At 42.6% G+C, this 24,209-nt stretch overlaps 1 protein-coding gene and 7 non-coding genes across 8 annotated transcripts in view; 7 read left to right on the top strand and 1 right to left on the bottom strand.

The window, feature by feature from the left end:
* Positions 1–76: 76 nt before the first annotated feature.
* On the top strand, positions 77–148 carry trnap-agg (transfer RNA proline (anticodon AGG)). Its single transcript has one exon. It is a non-coding gene; the product is annotated as a tRNA-Pro (tRNA).
* Positions 149–5,611: 5,463 nt separating this feature from the next.
* On the top strand, positions 5,612–5,683 carry trnap-ugg (transfer RNA proline (anticodon UGG)). Its single transcript has one exon. It is a non-coding gene; the product is annotated as a tRNA-Pro (tRNA).
* Positions 5,684–6,864: 1,181 nt separating this feature from the next.
* trnap-agg (transfer RNA proline (anticodon AGG)) lies at positions 6,865–6,936 on the top strand. The gene has a single exon. It is a non-coding gene; the product is annotated as a tRNA-Pro (tRNA).
* A 1,113-nt stretch (positions 6,937–8,049) lies between these two features.
* trnap-ugg (transfer RNA proline (anticodon UGG)) lies at positions 8,050–8,121 on the top strand. The gene has a single exon. It is a non-coding gene; the product is annotated as a tRNA-Pro (tRNA).
* Positions 8,122–9,941: 1,820 nt separating this feature from the next.
* Positions 9,942–10,013, top strand: trnap-ugg (transfer RNA proline (anticodon UGG)). The gene has a single exon. It is a non-coding gene; the product is annotated as a tRNA-Pro (tRNA).
* Positions 10,014–11,466: 1,453 nt separating this feature from the next.
* trnap-agg (transfer RNA proline (anticodon AGG)) lies at positions 11,467–11,538 on the top strand. The gene has a single exon. It is a non-coding gene; the product is annotated as a tRNA-Pro (tRNA).
* Positions 11,539–13,844: 2,306 nt separating this feature from the next.
* On the top strand, positions 13,845–13,917 carry trnap-ugg (transfer RNA proline (anticodon UGG)). The gene has a single exon. It is a non-coding gene; the product is annotated as a tRNA-Pro (tRNA).
* Positions 13,918–20,809: 6,892 nt separating this feature from the next.
* LOC133561809 (leucine-rich repeat and immunoglobulin-like domain-containing nogo receptor-interacting protein 1) overlaps positions 20,810–24,209 on the bottom strand; it is a 43,962-nt gene continuing 40,562 nt past the window's right edge. The window contains exon 4 of the mRNA XM_061915379.1: positions 20,810–24,168. The gene's annotated coding sequence lies outside the window, so the exon portion shown is untranslated. The remainder of the gene's footprint in view (positions 24,169–24,209) is intronic.

The raw sequence follows: 24,209 nt of genomic DNA, 5'->3' as shown, positions 1-24,209 counted from the left end.
ATATTGTAAATCCCATATTCTTTATGCGACGGTGTTTTGCAGTTTCTTATGAGCATTATAAGACCTAAGTTCTCATGACTCGTTGGTCTAGGGGTATGATTCTCGCTTAGGGTGCGAGAGATTCCGGGTTCAAATCCCGGACGAGCCGACTTAAACGTAAATTTCACCACTTCTACAGAGCATAAAATCCTATATGTGGATATGGAGGGGGGGACATTTATATGTTGTCAATAGTCAGTGTTTTATCCTACATAGTTAATATTGTAAATCACTTATTCTTTGGTCCCTTTAATCTGGCCCACTGAATATAAAAAAATAATTGAGCAAAGAACTCTTTTGAGAATTGCCACAACAAAACTGGAACTAGACTTGGACGCACTGGCAAAAAAGGGTGATCAACAACACCCCTCCCACTAAACGAGAATGTAAGTGTTAACCCTTTGATACGTTTAATACTGTTTTTTTGTCATGATAATGTTGAAAATAGATGTGTTATGATTAAAACAGCCCATGTTTGAGTAGTCTACTCTTATTTCCAACTCATATATGTTTTAAAATGTATCATGTGCTCGCCCTTCGGGTTCAAATTTCGCTAAAAAATATGTCTATATGGGGGGCGCGGGGGGGGGGGGGGGGGGGTGATGATTATATATTGTCAACATTCAGTGTTTTATCCTTCATAGTTAATATTGTAAATGTGTGATTGTAAAATATGTCGATGGATAGGGGGGTGATGATTATATATTGTCAATATTCAGTGATTTAAGCCTTCATAGTTAATATTGTAAATGTGTGTAAATGTGTGATTGTAAAATATGTGGATGTAGAGGGGGGGGGGACGTTTATATGTTGTCAATTTTCAGTTTTTTATTCTCCATCCATCCATCCATCCATCATCTTCCGCTTATCCGAGGTCAGGGTCGCGGGGGCAGCAGCCTAAGCAGGAAAGCCCAGACTTCCCTATCTCCAGCCACTTCGTCTAGCTCTTCCCGGGGGATCCCGAGGCGTTCCAAGGCCAGCCGGGAGACATAGTCTTCCCAACGTGTCCTGGGTCTTCCCCGTGGCCTCCTACCAGCTGGACGTGCCCTAAACACATCCCTAGGGAGGCGTTCGGGTGGCATCCTGACCAGATGCCCGAACCACCTCATCTGGCTCCTCTCGATGTGAAGGAGCAGCGGCTTTACGTTGAGCTCCTCCCGGATGGCAGAGCTTCTCACCCTATCTCTAAGGGAGAGCCCCGCCACCCGGCGGAGGAAACTCATTTCGGCCGCTTGTACCCGTGATCTTATCCTTTCGGTCATGACCCAAAGCTCATGACCATAGGTGAGGATGGGAACGTAGATCGACCGGTAAATTGAGAGCTTTGCCTTCCGGCTCAGCTCCTTCTTCACCACAACGGATCGATACAACGTCCGCATTACTGAAGACGCCGCACCGATCCGCCTGTCGATCTCACGATCCACTCTTCCCCCACTCGTGAACAAGACTCCTAGGTACTTGAACTCCTCCACTTGGGGCAGGGTCTCCTCCCCAACCCGGAGATGGCACTCCACCGTTTTCCGGGCGAGAACCATGGACTCGGACTTGGAGGTGCTGATTCTCATTCCGGTCGCTTCACACTCGGCTGCGAACCGATCCAGAGAGAGCTGAAGATCCCGGCCAGATGAAGCCATCAGGACTACATCATCTGCAAAAAGCAGAGACCTAATCCCGTGGCCACCAAACCGGAACCCCTCAACGCCTTGGCTGCGCCTAGAAATTCTGTCCATAAAAGTTATGAACAGAATCGGTGACAAAGGACAGCCTTGGCGGAGTCCAACCCTCACTGGAAACGTGTCCGACTTACTGCCAGCAATGCGGACCAAGCTCTGGCACTGATCATACAGGGAACGGACCGCCACAATAAGACATTCCGACACCCCATACTCTCTGAGCACTCCCCACAGGACTTCCCGAGGGACACGGTCGAATGCCTTCTCCAAGTCCACAAAGCACATGTAGACTGGTTGGGCAAACTCCCATGCACCCTCAAGAACCCTGCCGAGAGTATAGAGCTGGTCCACAGTTCCACGACCAGGACGAAAACCACACTGTTCCTCCTGAATCCGAGGTTCGACTATCCGGCGAAGCCTCCTCTCCAGTACACCTGAATAAACCTTACCGGGAAGGCTGAGGAGTGTGATCCCACGATAGTTGGAACACACCCTCCGGTCCCCCTTCTTAAAGAGAGGGACCACCACCCCGGTCTGCCAATCCAGAGGTACCGCCCCCGATGTCCACGCGATGCTGCAGAGTCTTGTCAACCAAGACAGCCCCACAGCATCCAGAGCCTTAAGGAACTCCGGGCGGATCTCATCCACCCCCGGGGCCTTGCCGCCGAGGAGCTTTTTAACTACCTCAGCGACCTCAGCCCCAGAAATAGGAGAGTCCACTACAGATTCCCCAGGCACCGCTTCCTCAAAGAAAGACGTGTTGGTGGGATTGAGGAGGTCTTCGAAGTATTCCCTCCACCGATCCACAACATCCGCAGTCGAAGTCAGCAGAACTCCATCCGCACCATACACGGTGTTGATAGTGCACTGCTTCCCCTTCCTGAGGCGCCGTCCAGAATCGCTTCGAAGCCGTTCGGAAGTCGTTTTCCATGGCTTCCCCGAACTCTTCCCATGTCCGAGTTTTTGCCTCCGCGACCGCTAAAGCTGCACACCGCTTGGCCCGTCGGTACCCGTCCACTGCCTCCGGAGTCCTATGAGCCAAAAGAACCCGATAGGACTCCTTCTTCAGCTTGACGGCATCCCTCACTGCTGGTGTCCACCAACGGGTTCTGGGATTACCGCCACGACAGGCACCAACAACCTTGCGGCCACAGCTCCAATCAGCCGCCTCGACAATAGAGGTTCGGAACATGGTCCACTCGGACTCAATGTCCCGCACCTCCCTCGTGACATGTTCAAAGTTCTCCCGGAGGTGTGAATTGAAACTCTTTCTGACAGGAGACTCTGCCAGACGTTCCCAGCAGACCCTCACAATGCGCTTGGGCCTGCCAGGTCTGTCCGGCATCCTCCCCCACCATCGCAGCCAACTGTCCACCAGGTGGGGATCGGTAGAAAGCTCCGCCCCTCTCTTCACCCGAGTGTCCAAAACATAAGGCCGCAAATCCGATGACACAACTACAAAGTCGATCATGGAACTGCGGCCTAGGGTGTCCTGGTGCCAAGTGCACATATGGACACCCTTATGTTTGAACCTGGTGTTTTTTATGGACCATCCGTGACGAGCACAAAAGTCCAATAACAAAACACCACTCGGGTTTAGATCCGGGCGACCATTCTTCCCAATCACGCCTCTCCAGGTTTCACTGTCGTTGCCAACATGAGCGTTGAAGTCTCCCAGTAGGACAAGGGAATCCCCCGGGGGAGCACTTTCTAGTACTCCCTCGAGTGTTCCCAAAAAGGGTGGGTATTCTGAACTGCTGTTTGGTGCGTAAGCACAAACAACAGTCAGGACCCGTCCCCCCACCCGAAGGCGAAGGGAAGCTACCCTCTCGTCCACTGGGTTGAACTCCAACGTGCAGGCTTTGAGCTGGGGGGAAACGAGAATTGCCACCCCAGCCCGTCGCCTCTCACTACCGGCAACGCCAGAGTGGAAGAGGGTCCAGTCCCTCTCGAGAGAACTGGTTCCAGAGCCCTTGCTGTGCGTCGAGGTGAGTCCGACTATATCCAGCCGGAACTTCTCCACCTCGCGCACTAGCTCAGGCTCCTTCCCCCCCAGTGAGGTGACGTTCCACGTGCCAAGAGCTAGCTTCTGTAGCCGAGGATCGGACCGCCAAGTGCCCTGCCTTCGGCTGCCGCCCAGCTCACAATGCACCCGACCTCTATGGCCCCTCCTATGAGTGGTGAGCCCATTGGAGGGATGACCCACGTTGCCTCTTCGGGCTGTGCCCGGCCGGGCCCCATGGGGACAGGCCCGACCACCAGGCGCTCGCCATCGTGCCCCAACTCCGGGCCTGGCTCCAGAGCGGGGCCCCGGTGACCCACGTCCGGGCGAGGGAAATCTGGGTTCATTTTGTTGTAATTCCATAGAAGTCTTTGAGCTGCTCTTTGTCTGATCACTCACCTAGGACCTGTTTGTCTTGGGAGACCCTACCAGGGGGCATGAAAGGCCCCAGACAACATAGCTCCTAGGATCATTGGGACACGCAAACTCCTCTACCACGGTAAGGTAGCAGCTCAGAGAGGAGAGTTTTTTACTCTGTATAGTAAATATTGTAAATGTGTGATTGTAAAATATGTGGATGGATAGGGAGGTGATGTTTCAATGTTGTCAATATTCAGTGTTTTATCCTTCATAGTTAATATTGTAAATCCCATATTCTTAAGCGACGGTATTGTGCAGTTTCTTATCAGCGTTATTACACCCATGTTCCACGTGGCTAGTTGGTCTAGGGGTATGATTCTTGCTTTGGGTGCGAGAGGTCCCGGGTTCAAATCCCGGATGAACCCACAAAACGTAAATTTCACCACTTCTCCAGAGCATAAATTCCTGTTTGCAGATTTGTGTGTAAGTAAGTCCATAAATATTTCTACAGATAAACTATGTGAATATTTTTATGCTCACTCATGCTTACTTTTGCATTATAGCTCAGTTGTGGGCAAGCTATGGCCTGGGGACCACATCCAGCCCATTCGTCCCTTTACTCCGGCCTGCCAAATATAAACACAGAAATGAGCAAAGATCTATTTTGACTGGAACTAGACTTGGACGAACTGGCAACAAACGGTGATCAACAACACCCCTCCCACTAAACGAGAACGAAAGTGTTAATCTTTTGATACGTTTAATACCGTTTTTTTTTTGTTATGATATTGTTGAAAATAGATGTGTTATGATTATAACAGCCAATGTTTGAGTAGTCTACTCTTAGTTCTAACACATGTATGTTTTAAAATGCATCATCTGCTCGCCTTTTGAGTTCATATTCCTCTCAAATATTTTCGATGGAGAAGAGGGGTGACGTTCATATGTGTCAATATTCAAAACTATATGAATAATTTAATGCTCACTCTTCTGCATTATAGCTCAGCTGGGGGCACGCTATGGCCCGTTGGTCCCTTTAATCCGGCCCGCCAAATATAAACACAGAATTGAGCAAAGATCTGTTTTGAGAATTGCCACAACAACACTGGAACTAGACTCTTATTTCGAACATATGTTTTAAAATGCATCATGTGTTCGCCCTTAGAGTTCAAAATTGCGTTAAAATATGTCTATGTAAAGGTGGGAGGGGTGGGTGTGACGTTCATATGTTGTCAATATTTAGTGTTTTATCCTTCATAGTTAATATTCTAAATGCGTGATTGTAAAATATGTCGATGGATAGGGGGGGTGATGTTTTAATGTTGTCAATATTCAGTGATTTAAGCCTTCATAGTTAATATTGTAAATGTGTGTAAATGTGTGATTGTAAAATATGTGGATGTAGGGGGGGGGGGGGCGTTTATATGTTGTCAATATTCAGTTTTTTATCCTGCATAGTTGAAATTGTAAATCCCATATTCTTAAGCGACGGTATTGTGAAGTTTCTAATCAGCGTTATAATATGCATGTTCCACAGGGCTCGTTGGTCTAGGGGTATGATTCTCGCTTTGGGTGCGAGAGGTCCTTGGTTCAAATCCCGGACGAGCCCACTTTAAAGTAGAGTACACCACCTCTCCAGAACGTCCAATCCAGTTTGCAGATTTATGTCTAAGTAAGTCCATAAAAAGATCTGGAGATAACCTATATGAATATTTTTATGCTTACTTTTGCATTATAGCTCAGGGGTGGTCAAGCTATGGCCCAGAGGCCACATCCGGCCCGTTGGTCCCTTTAATCAGGCCCGCCAAGTATAAACACAGAATTGAGCATAAATCTGTTTTGACTGGAACTAGACTTGGACGAACTGGCAACAAACAGTGATCAACAACACCCCTCCCACTAAACGAGAATGTAAGTGTTAATCCTTTGATACATTTAATACCGTTTCTTTGTTATGATATTGTTAACAATAGATGTGTTATGATTGTAACAGCCCATGTTTGAGTAGTCTACTCTTAGTTTCAACACATTTATGTTTTAAAATGCATCATATGCTCGCCCTTCGAGTTCAAATTTCGCAAAAATACGTCTACGTGGGGGCGGGGGGGGGGGGGGGGGGTGATGTTTGTATGTTGTCAATATTCATTGTTTTATTCTTCATAGTTAATATTGTAAATGTATGATTGTAAAATATGTGTGATTGTAAAATATGTCCATGGGGGGTTGGGGTAACGATTATATGTTGTCAATATTCAGTGTTTTATCCTTCATAGTTAATATTGTAAATGTGTGTAAATATGTGATTGTAACATATGTCTATGTAGAGGGGGGTGGGGGGGGTGACGTTCACTTGTTGTCAATATTCAGTGTTTTATTCTTCATAGTAAATATTGCAAATGTGTGTAGATGTGTGCTTGTAAAATATGTCGATGGAGAGGGGGGGGGGGGGGTGACGTTAACATTTTGTCAATATTCAGTGTTTTTCATCCTTCATGGTTAATATTGTAAATGTGTGATTGTAAAATATGTGGACGTAGAGGAGGGGTGACGTTCATATGTTCTACTCTTAGTTCTAACACATATATGTTTTAAAATGCATCATCTGCTCGCCTTTTGAGTTCATATTCCGCTAAAATATGTCGATGGAGGGGGGGGGGGGGGGGGGGTGACGTTCATATGTGGTCAATATTCAGTGTTTTATCCTTCATAGTTAAATATTGTAAATCCCATATTCTTTATGCGATGGTGTTGTGCAGTTTCTCACCAGCATTATAAGACGAAGGTCCTCATGGCTCGTTGGTCTAGGGGTATGATTCTCGCTTAGGGTGCGAGAGGTCCCGGGTTCAAATCCCGGACGAGCCCACAAAACGTAAATTTCCCCACTTCTCCAGAGCATAAATTCCTGTTTGCAGATTTATGTGTAAGTAAGTCCATAAATATTTCTAGAGATAAACTATGTGAATATTTTTATGCTCACTCATGCTTACTTTTGCATTATAGCTCAGTGGTGGGCAAGCTATGGCCTGGGGACCACATCCAGCCCATTCGTCCCTTTACTCTGGCCTGCCAAATATAAACACAGAAATGAGCAAAGATCTATTTTGACTGGAACTAGACTTGGACGAACTGGCAACAAACGGTGATCAACAACACCCCTCCCACTAAACGAGAACGAAAGTGTTAATCTTTTGATACGTTTAATACCGTTTTTTTTTTTGTTATGATATTGTTGAAAATAGATGTGTTATGATTATAACAGCCCATGTTTGAGTAGTCCACTCTTAGTTCTAACACATGTATGTTTTAAAATGCATCATCTGCTCGCCTTTTGAGTTCATATTCCTCTAAAATATTTTCGATGGAGAGGAGGGGTGACGTTCATATGTGTCAATATTCAAAACTATATGAATAATTTAATGCTCACTCTTCTGCATTATAGCTCAGCTGTGGGCACGCTATGGCCCGTTGGTCCCTTTAATCCGGCCCGCCAAATATAAACACAGAATTGAGCAATGATCTGTTTTGAGAATTGCCACAACAACACTGGAACTAGACTCTTATTCGAACACATATGTTTTAAAATGCATCATGTGTTCGCCCTTAGAGTTCAAAATTGCGTTAAAATATGTCTATGTAAAGGTGGGAGGGTTGGGTGTGACGTTCATATGTTGTCAATATTCAGTGTTTTATCCTTCATAGTTAATATTCTAAATGCGTGATTGTAAAATTTGTCGATGGATAGGGGGGGTGATGTTTTAATGTTGTCAATATTCAGTGATTTAAGCCTTCATAGTTAATATTGTAAATGTGTGTAAATGTGTGATTGTAAAATATGTGGATGTAGGGGGGGGGGGGCGTTTATATGTTGTCAATATTCAGTTTTTTATCCTGCATAGTTGAAATTGTAAATCCCATATTCTTAAGCGACGGTATTGTGAAGTTTCTAATCAGCGTAATAATACACATGTTCCACAGGGCTCGTTGGTCTAGGGGTATGATTCTCGCTTTGGGTGCGAGAGGTCCTGGGTTCAAATCCCGGACGAGCCCACTTTAAAGTAGAGTACACCACCTCTCCAGAACGTCCAATCCAGTTTGCAGATTTATGTCTAAGTAAGTCCAGAAATAGATCTGGAGACAAACTATATGAATATTTTTTATGCTTACTTTTGCATTATAGCTCAGGGGTGGGCAAGCTATGGCCCAGAGGCACATCCGGCCCGTTGGTCCCTTTAATCAGGCCCGCCAAGTATAAACACAGAATTGAGCATAAATCTGTTTTGACTGGAACTAGACTTGGACGAACTGGCAACAAACAGTGATCAACAACACCCCTCCCACTAAACGAGAATGTAAGTGTTAATCCTTTGATACATTTAATACCGTTTCTTTGTTATGATATTGTTGAAAATAGATGTGTTATGACTGTAACAGCCCATGTTTGAGTAGTCTACTCTTAGTTCTAACACATGTATGTTTTTAAAATGCATCATCTGCTCGCCTTGTGCGTTCATATTCCTCTAAAATATGTTCGATGGAGAGGAGGGGTGACGTTCATATGTGTCAATATTCAAAACTATATGAATAATTTAATGGTCACTCTTCTGCATTATAGCTCAGCTGTGGGCACGCTATGGCCCGTTGGTCTCTTTAATCCGGCCCGCCAAATATAAACACAGAATTGAGCAAAGATCTGTTTTGAGAATTGCCACAACAACACTGGAACTAGACTCTTATTTCGAACATATGTTTTAAAATGCATCATGTGCTCGCCCTTAGAGTTCAAAATTGCGTTAAAATATGTCTATGTAAAGGTGGGAGGGGTGGGTGTGACGTTCATATGTTGTCAATATTCAGTGTTTTATCCTTCATAGTTAATATAACAGGAGAGGGCCTCGACAATGGCAGAAAGTTTTTGATGACAATTGTATTCTGTATTGTCAGTAAAGTGCAGAGGAGAAAACCATGGTGTCGGTCGTGTTCCATTAATCACACACAACGCGGAGGAAAAGACCACCGGTTACACATAGTGCTTTATTATACTTCTTTATCTCTTTTTTTGTAACCAAAAATGCTTTGCTCTAATTAGGGGGTACTTGAATTAAAAAAATGTTCCTCAGGGGGTACATCACTGAATAAAGGTTGAGAACCACTGCTCTAGAACGTCAAATCCAGTTTGCAGATTTATGTGTAAGTAAGTCCAGAAATAGTTCTGGAGATAAATTATATGAATATTTTTATGCTCACGCTTTTGCATAATACCTCAGGGGTGGGCAAGCTATGGCCCGGGGGCCACATCCGGCCCGTTGGTCCCTTTAATCCGGCCCGCCAAATATAAACACAGAATTGAGCAAAGATATGTTTTGACTGGAACTAGACTTGGACGAACTGGCAAGAAACAGTGATCAAACAACACCCCTCCCACTAAACGAGAATGTAAGTGTTAACCCTTTGATAAGTTTAATACTGTTTTTTTTTATGATATTGTTAAAAATAGGTGTGTTATGATTATAACAGCCCATGTTTGAGTAGTCTACTCTCATTTCCAACACATATATGTTTTAAAATGCATCATAAGCTTGCCCTTCTATGTGTGGGGGGAGGGGTGTGGGTGGGGGGAGGGGGGGGGGGGGGGTTGTGGGTGACATTCATATGTTGTCAATTTTGGGTTTTTTATCCTTCATAGTTAATATTGTAAATGTGTGTAAATGTGTGCTTGGAAAATATGTCGATTGAGAGGGGGGGGTGACGTTCACATGTTTTCAATATTCAATGTTTTATCCTTCATAGTTAATATTGTAAATCCCATATGCTTTATGTGACGGGATTGTGCAGTTTCTTATCAGCGTTATAAGACCAGGGACCCACGTGGCTCGTTGGTCTAGGGGTATGATTCTCGCTTTGGGTGCGAGAGGTCCCGGGTTCAAATCCCGGATGAGCCCTTCTTCATTAAATATAAAGTTCACCAATTCTTTGGAGTGTTAAATCCAGTTTGCAGTTTCATGTGTAATTAAGTCCATAAATAGTTCTGGAGATAAACTGTATGAATATTGTTATGTTCAGTCTTTTGCATTATAGCTCAGGGGTGACCGGACTACGGCCCAGAGGCCACATCCGGCCCCCCAAATATAAACACAGAATTGAGCAAAGATTTGATTTGAGATATGCCACAACAAAACTGGATTGAGACTTGGACGCACTGGCAACAAACAGTGATCAACAACACCTCTCCCACCAAAAGAGAATGAAAGTGTTAATCCTTTGATACGTTTAATACTGTTTCTTTGTTATGATATTGTTGAAAATAGATGTGTTATGACTGTAACAGCCCATGTTTGAGTAGTCTACTCTTAGTTCCAACACATATATGTTTTGAAATGCATCATCTGCTCGCCTTTTGAGTTCATATTCCGCTCAAATATGTCGATGGAGAGGGGGGGTGATGTTCATATGTTGTCAATATTCAGTGTTTTATCCTTCATAGTTAATATTGTAAATCCATAATTGTTTATGCGACGGTATTGTGCAGTTTCTTATTGGCATATTAAAACCTGTAAACCCACAGGGTTTGTTGGTCTGGGGGTATGATTCTCACTTAAATGTAAAATTCACCAGCTCTCCGGAGCGCAAACTCCAGTTTCAAGATTTATGTATAAGTAAGACCATAAATAGATCTGCGGATAAACTATATGAAAATGTTTATGCTTACTTTTGTATTATAGCTCAGGGGTGGGAGAGCTATGGCCCGGGGGCCACATCTGGCCCGTTGGTCCCTTTAATCCGGCCCGCCAAATATAAACACAGAATTGAGCAAAGATCTGTTTTGACTGGAACTAGACTTGGACGCACTGTCAACGAAGGGTGATCAACAACACCCCTCCCACTAAACGAGAATGAAAGTGTTAATCCTTTGATACGTTTAATACTGTTTTTTTTGTTATGATATTGTTGAAAATAGATGTGTTATGATTATAACAGCCCATGTTTGAGTAGTCTACTCTTAGTTTCAACACATGTATGTTTTAAAATGCATCATGTGCTCGCCCTTCGAGTTCAAATTTCGCAAAAATATGTCTATGTGGGGGGGGGGGGGGATGATGTTTGTATGCTGTCAATATTCAGTGATTTATTCTTCATAGTTAATATTGTAAATGTATGATTGTAAAACATATGTGATTGTAAAATATGTGATTGTAAAATATGTGATTGTAAAATTCACGTGTTATCAATATTTAGTGTTTTATCCTACATAGTAAATAGTGCAAATGTGTGATTGAAAAATATGTGGATGTATTCAGTGTTTTAACCTTCATAGTTAATATTGTAAATCCCATATTCTTTATGCGATGGTATTGTGCAGTTTCTTCCTAGCGTTATAAGACTAGTTGATCTCGTGGCTCGTTGGTCTAGTGGTATGATTCTCGCTTAGGGTGCGAGAGGTCCCGGGTTCAACTCCCGGACGAGCCCTTTTTCATTTAATGTAAAGTTCACCAACTCTTTGGAGCGCCAATTCCAGTTTGCAGTTTCATGTGTAATTAAGTTCATAAATAGTACTGGGGATAAACTATATGGATATTGTTATATTCAGTCTTTTGCATTATAGCTGAGGTGCGGCCAAACTACTTCCCAGGGGCCACATCCGGCCCATTGGTCCCTTAAATCCGGACCACTGAATACAAAAAAATAATTGCCACAACAAAACTGGAACGAGACTTGGACACACTGGCAACAAACAGTGATCAACAACACCCCTCCCACTAAAAGAGAATGAAAGTGTTAATCCTTTGATACGTTTAATACTGTATTTTTGTTATGATATTGTTGAAAACAGATGTGTTATGATTAAAACAGCCCATGTTTGAGTAGTCTAGTCTTAGTTCCAACACATATATGTTTTAAAATGCATCATCTGCTCGCCTTTTGAGTTCATATTCTGCTCAAATATGTCGATGGAGAGGGGGGGTGACGTTCATATGTTGTCAATATTCAGTGTTTTATCCTTCATAGTTAATATTGTAAATCCATAACTGTTTATGCGACGGTATTGTGCAGTTTCTTATTGGCATTATAAGACCTTTAACTCTCATGGCTCATTGGTCTAGGGGTATGTCGCTTAGGGTGCGAAGAGATGCGGGTTCAAATCCTAGACGATCCCTTCTCCATTGAATGTATAGTTCACCAACTCTTTGGAGCGTCGATTCCAATTTGCAGTTTCATGTGTAAGTTAAATCCATAAATAGTTCTGGGGGGATAAACTATATGGATATTGTTATATTCAGTCTTCTGCAGTATAGCTCAGGGGTGGCTGAACTATGACCCAGGGGCCACATCCGGCCCATTGGTCCCTTTAAACCGGCCCACTGAAAATAAAAAACGAATTGAGCAAAGTTCAGTTTTGAGAATTGCCACAAAAAAACTGGAACTAGACTGGATGCACTGGCAACGGAGGGTGATCAACAACACCCCCTCCCACTAAACGAGAATGTAAGTGTTAACCCTTTGATACGTTTAATACTGTTTTTTTGTTATGATATTGTTGAAAATAGGTGTGTTATGATTATAACAGTCCATGTTTGAGTAGTCTACTCTTATTTCAAACACATGTCCATCCATCCATTTCCTACCGCTTATTCCCTTTTGGAGTCGCGGGGGGCTCTGGCGCCTATCGCAGCTACAATCGGGCGGAAGGCGGGGTACACCCTGGACAAGTCGCCATCTCATCGCAGGGCGAACACAGATAGATAGATAACATTCACACTCACATTCACACACTAGGGCCAATTTAGTGTTGCCAATCAACCTATCCCATCCATCCATCCATTTTCTACCGCTTATTCCCTTTCGGGTTGCGGGGGCGCTGGCGCCCATCTCAGCTACAATCGGGCGGAAGGCAGGGTACACCCTGGACAAGTCGCCACCTCATCGCAGGGCCAACACAGATAGACAGACAACATTCACACTCACATTCACACACTAGGGCCAATTTAGTGTTGCCAATCAACCTATCCCATTGTTTAAAAATATATCATCTGCTCGCCCTTTTGAGTTCATATTCCGCTAAAATAGGTCGATGTAGAGGGGGGGTGACGTTCATATGTTGTCAATATTCAGTGTTTTATCATTCATAGTTAATATTGTAAATCCCATATTCTTTATGCGATGGTATTGTGCAGGTTTTTACTAGCGTTATAAGACCTGCATCCCACAATGGTTTGTTGGTCTAGGGGTATGATTCTCGCTTAGGGTGCGAGGGATCCTGGGTTCAATTCCTGGGCGAGGCCTTCTTCATTAAAATGCATCATGTGCTCGCCCTTCGAGTTCAAATTTCTCTAAAATATGTCTATGTGGGGTGGGGGGTTATTTATTATTAATATTCAGTGTTTTATCCTTCATAGTAAATATTGTAAATGTGTGATTGTAAAAATATGTGGATGGATAGGGGGGTGATGTTTCAATGTTGTCAATAGTCAGTGTTTTATCCTCCTCATAGTTAATATTGTAAATGTGTTTAAATGTGTGATTGTAAAATATGGGGATGTAGAGGGTGGGGGGGGGGGCTTAATATGTTGTCAATATTCAGTTTTTTATCATGCATAGTAAATATAGTAAATGTGTGATTGTAAAATATGTGGATGTAGAGGGGGGGGGGGTAAGGTTCATATGTTGTCAATATTCAGTGTTTTATCCTTCATAGTTAATATTGTAAATCCCATATTCTTAAGCGACGGTATTGTGCAGTTTCTTATCAGCGTTATTATACCGTTGTTCCACGTGGCTCGTTGGTCTAGGGGTATGATTCTCGCTTTGGGTGCGAGAGGGTCCCGGGTTCAAATCCCGGACCAGCCCACTTTAAAGTAAAGTACACCACCTCTCCAGAACGTCCAATCCAGTTTGCAGATTTATTGTCTAAGTAAGTCCTTAAATAGATCTGGAGATAAACTATATGAATATTTTTATGCTTACTTTTGCATTATAGCTCAAGGGTGGACAAGCTATGGCCCAGAGGCCACATCCGGCCGTTGGTCCCTTTAATCCGGCCGCCAAATATAAACACAGAATTGAGCATAAATCTGTTTTGATTGGAACTAGACTTGGACACACTGGCAACAAACAGTGATCAACAACACCCCTCCCACTAAACGAGAATGAAGTGTTAATCCATTGATACGTTTAATACTGTTTTTTGTTATGATATTGTTGAAAATAGATGTGTTATGATTATAACAGCCCATGTTGAGTAGTCTACTCTTAGTTTCAACACATTTATGTTTTTAAATGCATCATATGCTCGCCCTTCGAGTTCAAATTTCGCAAAAATATGTCTACGTGGGGGGGGGGGGTGATGTTTGTATGTTGTCAATATTCAGTTTTTTATTCTTCATAGTTAATATTGTAAATGTATGATTGTAAAATATATGTGATTGTAAAATATGTCCCATGGGGGGGTTGGGGTAACGATTATATGTTGTCAATATTCAGTGTTTTATCCTTCATAGTTAATATTGTAAATGTGTGTAAATATGTGATTGTGACATATGTCTATTTGGGGGGGGGGGTTGGGGGGGGGACGTTCACTTGTTGTCAATATTCAGTGTTTTATCCTACATAGTAAATAGTGCAAATGTGTGTAAATGTGTGCTTGTTTAATATGTCGATGGAGGGGGGGGGGGGGGGGGGGTGACGTTCACATGTTGTCAATATTCAGTGTTTTATCCTTCAGAGTTAATATTGCAAATGTGTGTAAATATGTGATTGTGACATATGTCTATTTGGGGGGGGGGGGGGGGTGACGTCCACTTGTTGTCAATATTCAGTGTTTTATTCTTCATAGTAAATATTGCAAATGTGTGTAGATGTGTGCTTGTAAAATATGTCGATGGGGGGGGGGGGGGTGACGTTAACATGTTGTCAATATTCAGTGTTTTTCATCCTTCATGGTTAATATTGTAAATGTGTGATTGTAAAATATGTGGATGTTGAGGAGGGCTGACGTACATATGTTCTACTCTTAGTTCCAACACATATATATTTTAAAATGCATCATCTGCTACCCTTTTGAGTTCATATTCCGCTAAAATATGTCGATGGAGAGGGGGGTGACGTTCATATGTTGTCAATATTCAGTGTTTTTCAGTGTTTTATCCTTCATAGTTAAATATTGTAAATCCCATATTCTTTATGCGATGGTGTTGTGCAGTTTCTTATCAGCATTATAAGACCTAGGTTCTCATGGCTTGTCGGTCTAGGGGTATGATTCTCGCTTAGGGTGCGAGAGGTCCTGGGTTCAAATCCCGGAAGAGCCCACTTAAACGTAAATTTCACCACTTCTCCAGAGCATAAAATCCTGTTTGCAGATTTATGTGTAAGTAAGTCCATAAATATTTCTAGAAATAAACTATGTGAATATTTTTATGCTCACTCATGCTTACTTTTGCATTATAGCTCAGTGGTGGGCAAGCTATGGCCTGGGTGCCACATCCAGCCCATTCGTCCCTTTACTCCGGCCTGCCAAATATAAACACAGAATTGAGCAAAGATCTATTTTAACTGGAACTAGACTTGGACGAACTGGCAACAAAGGGTGATCAACAACACCCCTCCCACTAAACGAGAATGTAAGTGTTAATCCTTTGATACGTTTAATACCGTTTTTTTTTGTTATGATATTGTTGAAAATAGATGTGTTATAATTGTAACAGCCCATGTTTGAGTAGTCTACTCTTACATGTTTTAAAATGTATTATCTGCTCGCCTTTTGAGTTCATATTCCTCTAAAATATGTTCGATGGAGAGGAGGGGTGACGTTCATATGTGTCAATATTCAAAACTATATGAATAATTTAATGCTCACTCTTCTGCATTATAGCTCAGCTGTGGGCACGCTATGGCCCATTCGTCCCTTTAATCCGGCCCGCCAAATATAAACAAAGAATTGAGCAAAGATCTGTTTTGAGAATTGCCACAACAACACTGGAACTAGACTCTTATTTCGAACACATATGTTTTAAAATGCATCATGTGCTCGCCCTTAGAGTTCAATATTGCGGTAAAATATGTCTATGTAAAGGGGGGAGGGGTGGGTGTGACGTTCATATGTTGTCAATATTCAGTGTTTTATCCTTCATAGTTAATATTGCAAATGTGTGATTGTAAAATATGTCGATGTAGAGGGGGGGTGACATTATAATGTTGTCAATATTTAGTGTTTTATCATTCATAGTTAATATTATAAATCCCATATTTTTAATTTTTTATGTACATTCTGGGTGTGTCATTCAGTAAAAAAATATTTTTAAAATCCTTTCTGTTTTTTCAGGCGGTCTGTCATAATGTTTTTAGCTTTCAATCAGACGTTTTTGTGAGGTTTTTTATTTTTTGTATTATTCCAGTTTTTCTCCGGGTCTTTTGCCCCCTTTCAAAATTAATTGGCCATTTTTCATACTTCAACCCTTTCCACACTCTTTCAACGGATTCAAACCATTCTTTAACACATTTCGCCTTTCTGGAAATTCAAGCTAACCTTTTTTCCAAGTTCAAAAAAACTCCATGATTTTTCCGAATTCCTGGTTTTCCAAACCCCTGTTTCCACCCTTCCTCTTATTTAGGACAAACAACAAAGTTGCTTTTTTAACTGGAAAAATTCCTGTTTTTGGGGAGGGAAATTCCAGGAATTTCATGATGCCATTTCTCAATTCAACTTGTTCGTACGTCAACATTTCTCAAAAGATTTGAACAATTCCAACATCAACCATTTTAACTCATTCAGACCATTTAAGTTTTTTACCCTTTTCAAAAAATGTCCCGCTTTTACAAGTATTTTCAAATTTTTGGGGAAAGCAATGGGACATTCTTCAAAGTTCCACATTTACCACATTTTTCATGTGATTTAAACTGTTCCAACTTCAAAATATTCAGTCTGTTTGGGAATGGTGTGCTCTATTTCAAAAAATGTAAAAAAAATTCAAAAATTTTTTTTTCAGGTTTTCCGGGACATTTTCCCCATTCAAAATGAATTGGCCATTTTTCAAACTTCCATCGTTTCCACATTTTTCAACCAATTCAAACCATTCCACCTTCAACATTCTGGAGATGCAAACTACCCTTTATTCCAAATTCGAAAAACTTCCAGGATTTTCCAGAACTCCTGGTTTTCCAAAACCCTATTTCCACCCTTTATTCTGGCGACTACTCCTCCCACATTTTTTAACGCATTCCAACCGTTCTACTCTCAAAACATTCCTTTTATTTAGGGCAAAAACCGAAGTTTGTTTTTTTAACTGGAAAATTCTTGTTTTTCTTTGAAAATCCAGGAATTCAGTAATACCATTTCTCAATTCAACACGTGACTACTTCAATATTTCTCGACCGATTTGAACAATTCCAACACCAACTTTTTAAACCATTCACGTTTTCCCAAAAATTCCCGCTTTTACAAAAATTTCCCAATTTTTGGGAAATCGATGGGACATTCTTCAAAGTTCCACATTTCGCACATTTTTCCTCTGATTCAAACTGTTCCAACTTCCAAATATTCAGCCTGTTTGGAAATTGTGTGCTCTACTTCAACAATTAAAAAAAAATAAAATTCCAGGATTTCAGTTCAGATTCAGCATTGGAGCAAGCAATTACTTCGGGAGCAGTTATAAAGAGTGACAGGTAATAATGTCGTTGTTCCAGCTGTCCTGCTGTTCGGCTCCGGTGCAGACTATAGTAGCGGAGCACAGGGTAGACGTTCCCTTCAGTTCACTTTTCTCCGCAATGGGTCTGCTAAGCTTCACTTTCTGGTCATAATTCGAGGCTGCCGATTTATGACAACCTGGTTGCGTTATTATTAGTTTTGCAGGACACAACCGGACCCATTCACTACTTTATTGCTTCATTTAGTTACATTTATTTTTGATTTTATTTGACTAATTTTTATTTTTTCCATTCAATTTAATTAAATTTTGATTTTATTTTAAGTGACTCAATTTGAAGATGGTCTGTTCAGCAAAACGTATGAAATGTTACGCTTCAGTGTTTACGAGCGGCCCCCGGTTCTTCCAGCTTTTTGTGGTCTACGAGGATGTTTGCTGGGCCCGTGGCCATCTCCTTGTAATTTGGGTCATCGTGCTGTAGAGAAGCCTGAGAACCACCTGACAGAGGCACGCGCATGCCGTAACGTCATGTGCTTTCCCACCGCAGGGGGGCGCGGGGCTTTCCGAGGCCCCTTTAATCCACCCCCTGGGCGCAGGGTCCAATGGGAACGAGAGGAAGTATGAAAATAGATTATGCCAGGGCCAGGCGGGGCTGCCAGACAGACCTATATAACAGATTGAGACATGCAGAGGTAATCCAAAAGGGTTTAAAGCTGCGCTCACACACGTGATTATGTGTTTTTTTCCTTTTTCTGGGTTATGTCCAGCAACTCTGTCCGCTCAATCCGTCTTAGTGGGCTTTAAAAGGTCAAATTATGATTATTTTCTACATGTCAAACACTTTCTTGTGGTCTAACATAACATGTGACGGCGGTTCGTTTTTGCCGGCAGTAAGTCGGACCCGACTCTGTTCATAACTTTTACGGACAGAATTTCTAGGCAGAGTCAGGGCGTTGAAGGGATCAGGTTTGGTGGCTGCAGGATTAGGTCTCTTCTTTTTTGCAGATGATGTGGTCCTGATGGCTTCATCCGGCTAGGATCTTCAGCTCTCACTGGGTCGGTTCGCAGCCGAGTAAGAAGCGACCTTTAATTTCGAGACCGTGGTTCTCGCCCGGAAAAAGGTGGAGTGCCATCTTCGGGATGGGGAGGGGACCCTGTCCCAAGTGGAGGAGTTCAAGTACCTGGGAGTCTTGCTCACGAGTGAGGGGGGAGTGGTTCGTGAGATCGGCGCAGCGTTTTCAGTAACGTGGACGCTGTATCGATCCAACGTGGTGAAGAAGGAGCTGAGCTGGACGGCAAAACTCTCAATTCACCGGTCGATCTACGTTCCCATTCTCACCTATGGTCATGAGCTTTGGGTTATGACTGAAAGGACAAGATCACGGGTACAAGCGGCTGATATTAATTTCCTCCGCCGGATGGCGGGACTCTACCCAAGAGATAGGTGGAGGAGCTCTGCCATCCGGGAGGGACTCAAAGTAAGCCGCTGCTCCTCCACATGGAGAGGAGTTGATCTACGTTCCCATCTTCACCTATGGTCATGAACTTTGGGTTATGACCGAAGGGACAAGATCATTGGTACAATCGCCCGAAATTAGTTTCCTCAGCCGGGTGGCGGGTCTCTACCTTAGAGATCGGTTGAGATGCTCTGTAATCCGGGAGGATCTCAAAGTAAAGCCGCTGCTCCTCCACATGGAGAGGAGTTGATCTATGTTCCCAACCCCACCTATGGTCATGAGTTTTGACTTATGACCGAAAGGACAATATAACAGGTCCAAGCAGCCGAAATTAGTTTCTTGCGCGGGGTCGCGGGGATGTCCCTTAGAGATTGGTTGAGACGCTCTGTAAACCGGGAGGAGCTCAAAGTAAAGCCGCTGCTCCTCCACATGGAGAGGAGTTGATCTACGTTCCCATCCTCACCTATGGTCATGAACTTTGGGTTATGACCGAAGAGACAAGATCACTGGTACAATCAGCCGAAATGAGTTTCCTCAGCCGGGTGGCGAGGCTCTACCTTAGAGATCAATTGAGATGCTCTGTAATCCAGAAGGATCTCAAAGTAAAGCCGCTGCTCCTCCACATGGAGAGGAGTTGATCTATGTTCCCACCCCAACCTATGGTCATGTGCTTTGACTTATGACCGAAACGACAAGATCACAGGTCCAAGCGGCCAAAATTAGTTTCCTGCGCCGGGTGGCGGGGATGTCCCTCAGAGATTGGTTGAGACGCTCTGTAATCCGAGAGGAGCTCAAAGTAAAGCCGCTGCTCCTCCACATGGAGAAGAGTTGATCTACGTTCTCAACCTCACCTATGGTCACGAGCTTTGGGTTTTGACCAAAAGGACAAGATCACGGGTACAGGCGGCCGAATTGAGTTTCCTCAGCCGGGTGGCGGGTGTCTCCCTTAGAGATCGGTTGAGAAGCTCTGTCATCCGGGAGGAGCTCGGAGTCAAGCCGCTGCTCCTCCAGATGGAGAGGAGCCAGATGAGGTGGTTCGGGAACCTGGTCAGAATGCCGCCCAAACGCCTCCCTAGGGAGGTGTTTAATGCACGTCCGACCGGTAGGAGGCCACGGGGAAGACCCAGAACACGTTGGGAAGACTATGTCTCCCGGCTGGCCTGAGAACGCCTCGGAATCCTCTGGCAGGAGCTGAACGAAGTGGCTGGGGAGAGGGAAGTCTGCTGACCCCGCGACCCGACCTCGGATGGCGTTCAAAATGTTGCATTCAAGCCGATTTCTGACCGTCTCTTTAGAAAGCGGCATTTTGTGGGCGGTCTTATTTACTTCTATACCTTCTTTGTTGTAGTTTTTAGCGACTGACAGATATAAGTTAGAAAAAGGGTTGTCCCGATGCCCAATATTTTGGTACCAGTACCAAAATGTAATTCCATACTTTTTGATATATTTTCAAAATAAAGGGCACTGCAAATCATGTCATTATTGACTTTATTTTAACAGAAAGTCTTTGAGCTAATAGATATATATGTTTTAAATCAGTGCTCAAAGAGCGGCACTTCAGTGTTTCTTGGGATGTGTATTTCTGGTCTTGTTACCCCCCTCCCGAGCAGGAGGGCTACACGGCAAAGGAGACATCGGAGACGCTTTGCTGAACAAAAAGTTGCTTTATTACAAGCGAGCGTCATTATACAGGACTGCAGGACTATGAGGTACTCCTAACTTGGAGGAGCCGAACCACCTTCTTTTATTCCTTCTTTCTCTCCCTGGGTGTGTGTGTAAGTGACCGGAAAACAACCTCTATATGTCGTAACTTGCAAGAGGACTTGAAGATAGACGTGGAGTCTCTCCTCCAGGATAGAGCTATCACTTTTGCATTCTGAAGTCTGACTTCATTGCCAGTCCATATGCGAATGTCCAACTAAGGCTCCTTCATTGTATTATGGACTCAACCCTTATTTGCTTAAACCTGGTGGTTCGCTTACTCCAAGTTGAATATAAACATTCACCATATGTTGAACATAATACGAGTCAAAGAATTTGCTATTTTATCATTAGTTTTATCGTGCATTCTCCCCCTTCTGTTTCCTCACTGTATCTGCTTGCAAGTGGTCTGTGTGTGTGCTGATGTTGACTCACAGCATTGGGCATGAAAAAAAAAAAAAAAGTACCGGTATTTTCGATTACCATTTTTAATCCCTTAGTACCGCTGTATTTTATTAGTACCGATACCGTACAAGCCTGGTTAGAACTATATTATTAGAAATAGCTGTAACATTTTTAAGGAGTTTAAAAAGGAGTTTAAAAAAATGTCAAATCTCGGTAACAGCATTATTTGTGGAATGCGCTCAAAAGTACTTGTACACTCACCAAAATAGTTTTTCCAAGTTTTATTTGACAATTCAATAAAACAAAGAAATGCACAATATACTTTTTTGGCGGTAGAAATATTAAATAACGTTCTGTCTTCCTCAGAGACATATTATTTGTATTTATATTATTATTATTATGAATATTTTCATCGTTTTCCTTTTTAAATTGTGAATGTTTTAAAAAATTTTTTTAACGATTAAAAAAAAAATTGGTTTTGGACGCTTCACTTCCAGTTCATGCCAGCAGGAAGGGGATTCATATGGCCTCGTTCGTCACAGTTTACCTGACACATGAAACGTGACAGATTGGGGGTTGCGCACTATCCACTTGAAATGCTTTTTTGTTGCAATTCCAACATTGACCACAGCGTCAGTCGCAATGCAGGGTGGCACTTTCCATCCTTTTCAGCAGACTGCATTGCAAAATGATTAAATCCCTTGCCTTAACATTGTAATTGCCTCCCGTATTTAAAGATGGATACCTGTCACATTTGATACGGTACCAATTCCCGGTTTCAGGGTATAGATACTAATATTTGGTACTTTTGTGTGCGTTTATAAATACTAATTGTTTTTAATAACAAAAAATATTTTATTTTTTATTTTCATTACTTTTAAATTGTGATAACGTTTGTCCAGTTGTTATATCTTTTTTTTGTTTTTTATCACATTTTTACATTTTTTTTTGTTGCCATTGAAAATCACGAGATTACGGAAATGCAGTTTGTCAGAGTCTGCTCTCAGTGCTGCTGGAGTGATGGCCAAGTGTTGGTGTTAAGGACGTTATTGTGGTTATTGTTAAAGTTATAGTGACCTAATTTAGAAGAATTACCATAATTGCAATATTGTTGTATGTGCTCAAAAAGTACGTAAGCACACAGAAATCCTTGTTTTTGTTTAAATACCTCAAATAAATCAAAAATATTTTTAAATATTTTTATGTATCTTATTCTTCTCTGATATGGTTTTATTTCGTATTTGATCTGTTTTAATGGCTAAACTTTATTGTTTTAAATATTGGTTTGTACTTTCTAACGTAAAGACTAATTTAAGTGAAAAGTGTGTTGCAAATAAAATATATTGTTATCTATTACTTCCGGGGGGGACTTTTACTCATTTCAGAGGTCCTTGAACGCACCATTGAACCACCTCCAAATGTTGTAGGTTCAATCTACACTATAGAAGATCTTATTTGGTCAAAGTAGCGGTTTATAGTCCGGGATGCTCTCAAACAGGTTGAAAGAAGTGTCAAAAAATGGCGCTAACTGTTTTAATAACATTCAGACTTCAATCAATAACGGAGCAACGTCTCCCCATCCCGGATCAACAACACCCGAAATGTGTCCTGTGAAAAACCGTCCGACCTGGAACTCTCTAATAACGAAAGTTCCTTGGGTGAATAATGTAATCTCATTACACCGGTATGTTTTAGCGCTTTCATGGCGAGTTTACTGACAGATATAAGTAAGAACTTTACACTACTTTATATTAGAAATGGCAACAGCAGAGAAGATAACAAGAAGATAGAGAAAAAGAAGAAGCTTATCGACTACTGTGTCGGCACAGACTACAAAGGCGAATTCGCGCAATTTTTCAGGATTCATGCAGATCCCAAATACAGATCAGCAGGTACCAGAAGGTAAGAAAAGAAACAACACCCGAAATATGTCTTGTGAAAAACCGTCCGACCTGGAACTCTCTAATAACAAAAGTTCCTTGGGTGAATAATGTAAACTCACTACACCGGTATGTTTTAACGATTTCACAGCGAGTTTACTGACAGATATAAGTAAGAACTTTACACTACTTTGTATTAGAAATGGCAACAGCAGAGACGATAACAAGAAGATAGAGAAAAAGAAGAAGCTTATCGACTACGGGGTCAGCACGGACTAGAAAGGCGGACTCACGCAATTTTTCAGGATTCATGCAGATTCCAAATACAGATCAGCAGGTACCAGAAGGTAAGAAAAGAAACAACCCCCGAAATGTGTGCCGTGAAAAACCGTCCGACCTAGATCTCTCTAATAACGAAAGTTCCTTGGGTGAATAATGTAAACTCACTACACCGGTATGTTTTAGCGCTTTCACGGCGAGTTTACTGACAGATATAAGTAACAACTTTACACTACTTTATAATAAAAATGGCAACAGCGGAGAAGATAACAAGAAGATAGACAAAAAGTAGAAGCTTATTGATTACGGTGTTGGCACAGACACCAAAGGCGGACTCGCGCAATTTTCCAGGATTCATGCAGATCCCAAATACAGATCAACAAGTACCAGAAGGTAAGAAAAGTTGCTTTTATGTTACGTACGACAAGGGGGACGGAGAGGGCACGACAGCAGGAGGTGTAGCTCAGCGGTTTTATTTGAGTTTGATGATTACGTAGGGTGTGTATGCTGCTATGTGTGTGGATGCAAGGCTACGTGTGGAAATGAACAGAATATAAGTTACCAGAGGTTGTTGCAAGTGCGTGTCGGTTATGGCAGCAAACAAGTCCGGAGGGGCGAAGCAAAAGAGGTCCGTGGGGGAAGGAGAGAGGCATCCGGAAGTCCAGGTCCGAGCGCTGGGGCTCGAGGGTCGAGGAACACGGTCAGAGTCCAGGGGGAAGATCGGCAGGTGAGGCGGTACTGTGGGAACAGTAGACAACAAGGACAAATAAGGATGAGGC

This window comes from Nerophis ophidion, linkage group LG11 (assembly GCF_033978795.1).
Source record: "Nerophis ophidion isolate RoL-2023_Sa linkage group LG11, RoL_Noph_v1.0, whole genome shotgun sequence".
NCBI lineage: Eukaryota > Metazoa > Chordata > Actinopteri > Syngnathiformes > Syngnathidae > Nerophis > Nerophis ophidion.
The sequence above is the reverse complement of the archived record's forward strand: the minus strand, read 5'-3'. Positions and strand labels throughout refer to the sequence as shown.